Here is a 9,000-nt window from a genome sequence, read left to right as displayed (position 1 = left end):
TGACACATTTGCACAGGCGCAGGCCACCCTCCCACACCCTCACTTAGCTGAGCTGTGACATGCCTTCTGTCCCGTACACCAGGAGAAGGAAGTGTCAGATTCTTGGAGAGAACATGATGGAGTCAGAATTTAGCGTGTAAATCTGGCAAGGAACATTTATAGTGTTTGGGAGTGACAGGCAGCAATAGAACACCAGGGGGAAATAGAAACAGAGACAGGAATCGCGAGTGCCTTCTGAGACTGTATTTGCAACACAAGACTCCAACAGCTTCCTCTGAAATCGTGCCTCCTCTCCGCGTTCACCGCTGGTCCCGTCTCCCCACCCTGGGAAGGCGCCGGAAGGCCATATGCTCCGGAGCTGCCTTCAGATCCCCGTCTGCTCTGCGCGAGCCGCAGAAGGCCTTCTGCTTCTAGCAGCCCTCTCCCGAGAGAGCATGTTGATTTCTGCTGAAATGACGTTGCTTTGGAACCACGACATTTCAGCTCTTCAGTGGTGCTCAGGGACACAGATGGAGTGATTCTGTGTTATAAGAACATGGGCTGGTTTTCCTCAGAGGGAGGCACGGAAGCCCGTGGTACGTACCTGGGTGTGGGCTATGAGAGACCTGGGTTCAAATCTCAGCAAAGCGAGGTTTTATATGGACATACCAATGGCAGCTTTACACTGTCATGCACAGGCAGCATCAATATGCATGTGTCAGATGGGATTTATCGCTTCACATGTTGTATGTCTAACCACAGCGTCGTACTTCTGAAACTAATACAATATTGTACGTTGACTGTAATTGAAAACAAATTTTTAAAAACTATCAATGTCAGTTCTTTTTTTAAAGATTTTATTTATTTATTTTTAGAGAGGGAAGGGAGGGAGAAAGAGAGAGAAACATCAATGTGCAGTTGCTGGGGGCCGTGGCCTGCAACCCAGGTATATGGCCTGACTGGGAATCAAACCTGTGACACTTTGATTCGCAGCCCGCGCTCAATCCACTGAGCTACGCCAGCCAGGCGCTCAATGTTAGTGCTTAATGACTCATGCCACCTGAAGAATCTACAGACATGACTTATATAAATAATAACTAATTCAAATAATGTTTGACTTTATTCTTTCTTAGTGACATGTGCTCTCTGTCCCTCCCCACATTTGACATTTTGTCTTTTAAATTGCCTTTGTCAGCCCATTGACAAGCAGGGTAATGCCGCCCCCCCCACACCCGAGAGGTCGCATTCTAATTCCCAGAGCCCGTGACTGTGTTGTTACCTTACAGGGCAAAAGGCACTTCGTGGGCATGAGTAAAGTCAGACTCTTGACCTGGGGAGAGTCTGCTGGGTCGTTCAAGTGGACTGAATGTGGCCACAAGTATCCTTATGAGGGAAAGTGGAAGGCAAGAGTCGGTGGAGAAACTGTCGTGTGAAAGCAAAGGTCGGAGTGATGCAGTCGTTGGCTGGAGGTCAGGAGCTGAAGACCGTGGGGAGCTTCTAGAAGCTGGAAAGAGCAAAGAAACAAATTCTCCCCTCCAGCCAGCCCCCGGGAAGAACAGAGGCCCCCAAACACCTGGATTTTGCCCCGTACTGCCCCTTTCAGACGCCCGAGCTCCAGAGCTGTAAGGTGATGAACCTGTTGTTTTAAGCTGCTGTTTTGGTCACCGTTCCAGCAGCAACAGGACACTGTACGGATCCCTGCGGCCTGGTTCACGTCCTTCTCCAGCTTGTTGTGCCCTCCGCTGTCCATCACACTCATCAGCAGCAGAAGGGTCATGGAAATGTGTGTGTTTACGGGATTGTCAAAAGGAAAAAAAAAACCTGTTCAGAGTGCTTGTCCTGGCCCCCCACCCCCGCACCTAACAAAGCCTTGTCGTCCTTGCAAGACCCGGCCCATCTCACCTCCGCCCTGGAGCCTCCGCCGCAGGCCTTGCCTGCGCCCCACATCCCAGCACTGAGACTGGGCCTTGGACCCTGGGTGTAACAGGAATGGGTCTGTTAATTTCTCACCTGAGACTTCGTGAGCGTGGCAAGTATCATATACCCCACATACCTCCTGTGTATTTCCTACATTCTCGTAGTCGAATGTCGCCATACAGGTCCTTCAATGACAAGCATAAAAATTCACCTCCTTTAATTCACTCAACAAGTTATCGAACACGGGCTATGTTCTAAGCACTGTTCCAGGAACCGAGGGAACATCGGAAAACAAGACAGTCAAAACTACGTACCTTCAGAGAGCTAACCTTCTAGTCATGGTAGTTGGGGAATGTGTCGGGGAAGACATATGGTCAACAACATGAGCTAGTATACCTCCTAGTTTGTAACAAAGTGGTAACTAACTCTCATGAACCACTGGCTCACACGGAGGAAAATAAGGCCGAAAAGAGAAACATGGGGTGCTGGTGAGGGCGGGGGAAGAGTGACCATTTTAGAGTGCTGTCATGAGCGAAGGTTTAAAGCAGAAAGACAAAAACTTTGACCATAATGGAATGACGGAGTTTGGAAACACCCATCCACCATAGACTGCTGGAAAGTTGCATGAAATGTGAGAAAGAATTATTCGAGACACTGGACAACAGGCAAATTCACAAGGAGAAGAGAACCAATGAGAGGAGCCCTATGATTGGCCAGACTTTCGGCCGGAAGGCGGTTTCCAGACTGGGGCCCACACAAGGGAGTGGGGGCCAGGGGCAGGGTGGGGAGAGAGAGAATGAGAGAGAGGGAGAGAGGAGAGGGAGAAAGGAGGCAAGAACAAAGAAAGTTCCGCTCCTATTGGAGTCGTGAGTGGAGCTCTTAGGGTTCGTCGGGTCCAGCCTCTCTCGGTGAACTGAGCACGTAAGAGTGGGAATTGAAGCATGGGAAGGGAAAGCAGGCAGTTGTGCAGCTCGGCCGGAGCTTTCTAAAAGGAGGATCTTCGTGGGTGGGGCAGCCTAGGCCTTTACCTCACTGTGTAGCTGCAAATGTGTTGGTTTTTGTTTTTTCCCCTAGATAAATGTCTTTGAAATGGATACCTCGGCAACCAAAAGCTTCATGTCAGGCACTTACAATTTTTTAAAAAAGTTAATTGTCAGGGATTTACAGTACAACCAACCTTGCATTCCTGAGATAAATGCATCCCCCTTGGTCATAAACACAAATTTGCACTAAAGAAACAGAGTGTGGCTAATGAAGTGCACAACTGGCTCGTGAGCACAGGAGAGCGTAGGCAGCATGGTCCATGCATCGAACAGTGATGAATCCTGTGGCCCCTCTGGATGCCGTGTGCGGGCAGAGGTTCGAGACCCTGCAATTCACAATAGATAAGCTAATAAACGATGGGGTAAAGTGCTATAAAGCTTTATGCCAATGATAGACACTAAAATTGTTTTTTGGTGTTGTATGTACTTTATTTGCTAGCTCTGTAAATCTGCTCATTTGTGTGTGTTTAAGCATCACGAGTCTCCATGAGTGAGCGGATTCACCAACACGCATTCTGTGTCGGGCAGGATAGCAGAGGACCGTGTGGGCGCCCGTGTGCGGTGCTGAAGGGAATCAGTGCAGGATGGCGGCATGCCAAGAGATACTAGCCAGGAAAGATTTCACAGAAGAGGTAGAATTTCAGCAACAATTGGAAAGAAAAATGCTGCAGAAGATCATTTGGGTAGCAAGTCAACTCTGCGTTCATTTTCCTCGCTGTTGCTCTGACCACGTGGCAACCTGATCTCTTTGGGAGGACCCATCTGTGTGAGTGTGATACCAGAGAGCCCCTTTCCCAGGCCTCCCTTGCTGGTGTCCGTCTGGGCCACCTGTGCACAGATTGCTAATATCCTCTGGTGTGACAGGAGACATTTAGAAAACTGCTGGGCTTGTCCTCTCCTAAGTGACAACCCGCTTCGTCACCAATGACGGTAGCCATGTGTCTTGGGGAGTCTCCGCTTCGTGGAGTCATTTGTTTTCGCTCCTTGCTCAAATTTGTGTCACTTACGATTTCAGTTTAAAATATTTCACTTTCCATTTCTCCAGAGCCGTTAAAATGAGTCATCTAACTCTTTTTGGTGTGTTTCTCCAAAGAGTGTGTCCCAGGACCTGATCTGAGATTCGGAGTAAAAGATCTTGCTATTTTTTTTTCTATTAAAAGAGCAGAAAAAATAGTGAGAACCTTATTAGTGTTTCACGGTTAGTCCCTACTTTTAACAGAGGAGGGCAAAGGTCAGCATGAAATCGTCACCAGCAGGGGCCACAGAAGGAACAGATCTAGGAAGACGCAGCCCAATGTTTGGGGACAGTGTCTGTGTCCAGGTGTTCTGTTTATTACCACTTGTTTAATCAGATGTTCACCTGCGATCTCACTTTCCACCTGCTTCCTCTCTCTCACAGGCCCCCCTCCCCCCACCCGCTGCCCACCCCCCCCCCACCCCCCACCCCCAGCGCCAGCCCTCAGACCTCACACGCCTGCTGCAGCAGTTGGGGCTCAGCAGCAAAATGTTCCTGAGCCGTTCATTTCTCTGCCGCTGCTCTCTGATGTGGGTGCAAGTTGTCTTTTATTCCCTCATACCCAGTTGAGGATACCTCCCGGTTTGCTCTAAGGATACCTCCCAGTTTGCTCAGTGATAATCTTTCTCTGCTTCTTTTAACCAAATACTGCAAGATCGTGCCTAAGAGAAGATCGAACTGTCTGATTTTGTCCGACTTTTGAAAGCATGATGGATAACTTATTTGCCAGATTTTTCCTTCCTTCATTCCCACTATCCTGCCCCCTTTCTTTTCTCCTTCTCTTTATTTCTTTTGTGGTGGTCATTTTTGTTGTCTTGACTTGTTCTGGTTTAGGTGTGTCCTGGTAATATTTGAGCACAGTGCGCATTTGTTTATAGAACAGTAACAAGAGTCACTGCCCGGTAAGACCTGAGCAGTGAAGGGGGGAATAACGCAGAGTCTAGAAATGAGGAGATCTGGGTTATTTTTCTTGCTTTCCTACTTATTAGCTCTATAACATTTACTAAGCTTTTTAATAATAAGCTTTTTTATTAAGCTCTCTGGACTTCACATATAAACTCAGAAGGTAGAAAAATGTGTCTTCTTTCAGATCTTCTAGGGAGAATTGAAAACAAAACCTGAACACTTTTTACTGGTTTGCTTACTTTAGCAGCAGCATAGACAGAGTGAATCTGAAATGATCTTATATATAGCAAAGCCCCGAGCAGATCACTAAACACGCTGATGTTGTCTCAGCCACATTCTCACTGTGGAAGCAGGGACAGGCAAACGTGACTTTCACTGTCGAGTCTGGGACAGTTTGAGCACCGACATCATTAACTGAATTACAGTGCAGTACATTGCACTGAAGTACAAACCACTGCAAACGGGGCTTAATGAGCCAACAGATTGATGGTAGGTAGGAAGATAGATGATGGACAGATAGATATGGGTGACAAGGGAGGGCTCTTGCTCACAATAAAACGCCAGGAGCCGACTGGCAAACATGTAGGGAGTGAAAGAGCAGGGAAACCACTGTTCTGCAAACATCATAAGTAATGACCGGATCCGGGGAGAATCATCAGTGGCTGATATCGTACACCTATCGGGGATGATAGGGAGCAGGACAGTTGCTTGACAGGAAGGTGCGTCACTATAGTTGCTTCTTAGCTGCAAGGGAGAAGAAGGAAACCATCGTCACACGGTGGAGGGCCAACAGCAGCCTGTGCGGGGGATCGAAGTCAGCATCGCCCCCAGCTGCACACGGACATCGCCCCAGGGCAGGGGCAGTCTCCCGAGGGCAGCAGGCTCAGTGGACAGCAGTGAGCGGAGCGTGCAAGAGCTGAATCTGATCACAGCAGGCTCATCAGAAAACAGGAAATAAATGACGTTCTATTTGTTAAATGTCAGGGGGACTTTACTGCTCAAAAAATGTTAATGTCATAAAATACCAAGCAAGGCTGTGAGCAGGCAGACTGAAGCAGGCTGGAGAAACACAGCCGTATGGCACACCCACCCCTAGACGGCATCCTAAGTGGGAGAGGGGTGGAGGGTGCTGTGAACGACATTAAGTCAACGACAAAAACCGGGCAATGGACTGCCCATTAGCTTGAAACGCTGTAACAACATCCACTTGTTAAACGTCACTATGCTGTGGATATGCAAGAGAATATCCTTCCTCTTAGGAAACATGCTCTAGAGTGTTTAGGGATCAGTCAGTGTAAGGGTACATATACGACTTACCTTCAGATTACATCTGTGTGTGTGTACGGGTGTACACACAGAGAGAGAAAGCAAATGATAGGAGGAATCGGGGTGAAATGTTAACAACACATAAATCTGAGTAAAGGGCATTACAAACGTTCTTTGTACTATTTTTATTTTTCTAATTGTCAAATTGTTTTCAACATTTTGTTTATAGTCATGACTACAAATACTGACTTTATGAAGAAAATATAGGTATTGGGGTGGAAAATGAGTCAGAAAGAAAGCATCGCTGAGTCTCAGGGTGGCGGGAGGGAGGGTCAACGACATTGAATGTTCAGGGAGTTAAGTGACTAAACGATCTTTACTGAAACAGGCTTCTAACTTTAAACACGAGTGAAAATATAAGGGCGACATAGTAAACTATGTATGGCTGAGAGGAAGGCGGGCAGGGAGAAGAATTTCTAAGGGAACATCCTGATTAATTGGAAGCAACTGGGAAAGGGAAAAGGCGCGAGCACCGATCAATGGCTCCGGTACACAGCAAGCAGGAAGAAAGCAGGAGGGCAGGCAGAAGTCAGACCTGTCAGGAGGAACGTGCCCCAGCTGCGCTCGGCTCCACAGGGCGAGGACTCTCAGCTAGCGAGCTGCGTGCTCTCTACAAGGCGCGTGGTTTTAAAAATCTCACAGCAAGTTTAAAAATGAAGAGATAGTGAAATAAATCAGGCCTATGCAAACCGAATAATATCCGAGGAAATGAGAGTCAGAAGCAATGGGTTCGGTGTCTGTCATCTCTAGGAGGGCCATCGGGTTCGCAGTGACGAGGAGCCCTTTTACAGCTCCTGGCTTCTGTTCCCCTCTAGGGGGGTCGACCCCGTTTCCTTGGCAACACAGTCAAAAGGGGAGAATCTGTTCCAGAATAAATAACATTAATGATTGATGATGGCTGCCACAGGCTATCATTTCAAAGCTCTCTCTCATTACGTGTTAACAATAGTGTCCTAATACTGAGAGGGACATTGTATTTTTTTACATGAAGAAACGTGCCTGTATGATTCTTTAGAGTTTGTACTCGTGATATCAGATATCTTCGTGCTGAAGACAGACAGGATGGTCTCAAGTGGTGTGTTGACTCCACTAACACTAGGGTTGCTAACATCTTCCAGGTCTTTCTGCAAGTCGCTGAAACCAAGCGGAGGAGACCCTAGCGCAGGGCTCCTCGGAAGGATTGGTGGTTCTGCAGAGGGTTTGTGAGCCGGCTTTTCCTTCATTCCTGAGCTTCTGCTGCCCCCTACAGTCTCGGCCTGGGAACAGCACCCTTCCACACCCCGTTCCCTCCCTCTTTCGCGCGCCTTGTTAGCCGGCAAGGGCAGACGCAATACAGAGCAGAGGCTACGTGGACACAGGCGCCCCGAGGCTCAGCGGGATGCGTCATAACCGAACACCGCTGGTCTGACGTCAGCGGCTGCCCCTCCCTCTTCAGACCCTCCTTCATCAAACCTGTCTGACGTCTCCCCCAAACTACAAAGAACGTATCAGTGATGATGCAGACCTTTCTTTTTATTGCTCTTTGTTTCAGAGTTCACGTTTCCTTATTTTTTCCATTCACATTGTATAATTGTAGCTGTGTTCATGTGATTACGTCATGCACTGGTGAGGGACTTTTCCCGGCAGCTTTCCTCCGTCTTCTCCTTCGTTTGGCTTCACGCTGTCCACCTGCTCCTGCGCGTCCTTCCCAACAGCCCCAGTTAATTACAAATGTGGCGTTCCGCGCCCCTGTTGTTACAGTCACGTGTGGGGGTGTATATACATATACACACCTTTTGGGGGAGAAAAACTTCTTTGTGTGTGTACCTATACAGTTTTCAGGCTGGCGTTTGTTTTCACCCTTTGCACACTCCGCATCCAAGACTATTGGCTGGGAGGGTCCAAACCCCACCTGCCTTAACCCCTGCCCCTGGGCAAGAGCCTGACAAAGGCCTCTGGTGAGATCACTCTCCTCCTAAGGATCCTCCAGGATCAAAGACGCAGTGGCAGCCCTGGGCGATCTAAAATAGTTCTGTAAAGATACAGAACAGGACTGCTAGGACAGGTACAAAGATGTGTTCTTGTATCTACATCTCTCTCACTCCTTTTAAAACCCATTTTACAGAATAAATATTTACTGGATCCTCTGTTCTTAAACTCCGTAAAGCTTACTTGAGAAAACAAAGCCTGTCCTCAAGCAGAAAGTAACTCCTTGTTAACTCCAGGGGGACTCAGGTGGTGGCAGCGGCCCAGGCTCTGAAACCTCACCCGGAACTTTCCAGTGCCGGCCCCGCACCTGCCGGCGCCGCACCTGCCGACTGTGTGGCAGGGACCCAGCCGCTTCGCCTCTCTGCCCCGCTGTGTCCATGTTACAGACTTTCTGTCCCAGGAGGTGAGATAATATGTCAAGGCACTTGGCAAAGGCGGCCCCTCCTCCCCTGCCCTCCCCCCTCCCTCCCTCTCCCCGGGAGTCTGGACCGCATCTGGTCTGCAGGCTCCCCGCCCACCCCAGCTCGCCCGTCCTTCACACATCCGCCCCCCCCCCCAAGTCTCTTGCACATCGACTCCTAGCTCGGTGTCTACTCCTCACAGGCCCCCACCTGACGTAAGGGCCACTGTGGGCCAGAAAGGACATAGATGGCTCGGGGGAAAGAGATGTCGCTGGCCAACGGGTGCGGCACCGGGAGTCCCGAGGACCCGTGTGTCACCTGCAGAGCAGCTCCGGGTGGGGCTCTGGACCATCCCCTCACGAGCAGGCGAAGAGGCTGGGCGATCTGGAGCTGTCAGTGGGGGCCCCGCTGGGGGGCTTGTGCCAGAGGAAGGGGAGGGGGTGAA

This window comes from Phyllostomus hastatus, unplaced genomic scaffold (assembly GCF_019186645.2).
Source record: "Phyllostomus hastatus isolate PE091 unplaced genomic scaffold, TTU_PhHast_1.1 phas_scaffold_46, whole genome shotgun sequence".
Lineage (NCBI taxonomy): Eukaryota > Metazoa > Chordata > Mammalia > Chiroptera > Phyllostomidae > Phyllostomus > Phyllostomus hastatus.
This window is presented reverse-complemented; position numbering follows the sequence as displayed.